This window comes from Staurois parvus, unplaced genomic scaffold, assembly GCF_062004578.1.
Source record: "Staurois parvus isolate SC_StPar_1 unplaced genomic scaffold, SC_StPar_1.0 ptg000916l, whole genome shotgun sequence".
NCBI classification, from domain to species: Eukaryota; Metazoa; Chordata; class Amphibia; order Anura; family Ranidae; genus Staurois; species Staurois parvus.
In genome coordinates this window covers 571,251-573,620 of record NW_028318712.1, presented here as the reverse complement: position 1 = coordinate 573,620, position 2,370 = coordinate 571,251, and positions in this window count along the sequence as shown.

Here is a 2,370-nt window from a genome sequence, read left to right as displayed (position 1 = left end):
CATAAAAACCTTGCTATATAGCTGTTCACAACCAGTTTGTCTTCCACTTTCCAGTTGTCAGCTTCTGTACCTGCATTCAAATTCACTGCATAGTAAAAAAAAAAACAAAAAAAAACAAAAAAAAAAACTGCCACATTTAGGGACTGCTGGCATTTTCATGCTGATTGAACGCACAGGCACACCATAGAGTCCTGCTGGCAGGAGCCTGTAAAACATTTAGGTTGAAAGCTGATTTAGCTGGATGGTGTGCCTAGCAGTACTAACATTTAAGGCAACATGCACCCAAGGACAAATGCCAAAAATATAGGAAATCTGCATTCCAGGCAAGTTTCCTTGGATACATACTACCCTAAACATTAGCACCACTCCGTGCACCTTCTAGGAACAGCGACTTTTAGTCTTGCATACCTTTACAGATTGCTGCCAGCAGCCTTGATGGTGCAGCTGTGCCATCCATCTGCAAGAAAACACCAGAATCTCATGAACAGGGCCTAAAAACCCAGTGTGCAAAGGGCCTTTGTTATACGAGGCACACCTGCATACATTAAAATTGGCGATTTTGCATTTTCAGTTCTCCACCTTCTAGTTCATGTCCTGAGCAGTTGAGGGGTTGCTGCCGACTGCCAAAAGAGCAAATCTCCTAAAACAGTACATGTTTAGGAGATACATTTTATCTACAGGTAAGCTTTTTTACAAGCTTACCTGTAGGCAAAAATCAAAGCACACTTTACTACCGCTTTAAGATACCTACCGTATTTGCCGGCGTATAAGACGACCCCCCTACTTTTCCTGCTAAAATGTAGTGTTTGGGCTATACTCGCCGTATAAGAATACCCCTCTTACAATGCACACCTGTGGGAGGAATAGTGCCCCATCGTTGGTGTCAGTGGGGGGGTGGAATAGTGCCCATCATTGGTGTCAGTGGGGGGGTGGAATAGTGCCCCATCGTTGGTGTCAGTGGGGGGGGGGGAATAGTGCCCCATCGTTGGTGTCAGTGGGGGGGGGGGAATAGTGCCCCATCGTTGGTGTCAGTGGGGGGGGGGGGGAATAGTGCCCCATCGTTGGTGTCAGTGGGGGGGGGGGGGGAATAGTGCCCCATCGTTGGTGTCAGTGGGGGGGGGGGGGAATAGTGCCCCATCGTTGGTGTCAGTGGGGGGGGGGGGGAATAGTGCCCCATCGTTGGTGTCAGTGGGGGGGGGGGGGGAATAGTGCCCCATCGTTGGTGTCAGTGGGGGGGGGGGGGAATAGTGCCCCATCGTTGGTGTCAGTGGGGGGGGGGGGGGGGAAATAGTGCCCCATCGTTGGTGTCAGTGGGGGGGGGGGGAATAGTGCCCCATCGTTGGTGTCAGTGGGGGGGGGGGGGAATAGTGCCCCATCGTTGGTGTCAGTGGGGGGGGGGGAATAGTGCCCCATCGTTGGTGTCAGTGGGGGGGGGGGGGGGGGGGAATAGTGCCCCATCGTTGGTGTCAGTGGGGGGGGGGGGGGGAATAGTGCCCCATCGTTGGTGTCAGTGGGGGGGGGGGGGAATAGTGCCCCATCGTTGGAGTCAGTGGGGGGGGGGGGAGGAATAGTGCCCCATCGTTGGTATCAGTGGGAGGAATAGTGCCCCATCATTGGTATCAGTGACACCAATGATGGGGCACTATTCCTCCCACTGAGACTTGCTGACCCTGTTCTCGTATGGTGCTCCTGCAGCCAGCATATGTGGTTGCAGCAGCACCTCTACACAGAACACTTACCTGCTGCTCCGGCACTCAATTTTCGCGGGGCCGCTCGGCTCCGCCCCCTCGCCGGTGATTGGCCGCCTGTGTGCCTTTCCTGAGCTACAGTTCTGGCGGCCAATCACTGGTGAGGAGGCGGAGCCGAGCAGCCGCACAAACATCCAGTGGCCGAACTGAAGGAGACGCCGCGCTTCCTGGACCGGATCGTCGTGGGACTGGATCCAGGTAAGAGACATCAGCCCCTGCAAACCCCTGTACTTAATGCCGCAGCCCCCCTAACATGTGTACCGGCGTATAAGACGACCCCCGACTTTTGAGAAGATTTTCAAGGGTCAAAAAGTCGTCTTATACGCCGGCAAATACGGTATATGTCAGGGATGTCCTGCAAAGCGCCACCAGAAAGCCAGGCTGCAATCAGCCATTTAGGTTACTGGATCTGGCCGACACTTTAAGATGGGTAAGGCCAACCATCACAATGGAGGTCAGAGCATGTGGCCACAAAAGTCTCTTACTTAGGCACAGTAAACCAAGTTCAGTTCTACTTTAAAAAAAAGGTAAGGTAAGACCCCAAGAAAAAAAAAAAAAAAAAAAAAAAAGTGAAAAACCCAAACACACACCACACTTAACCAACACAATAATCCAAAACAGA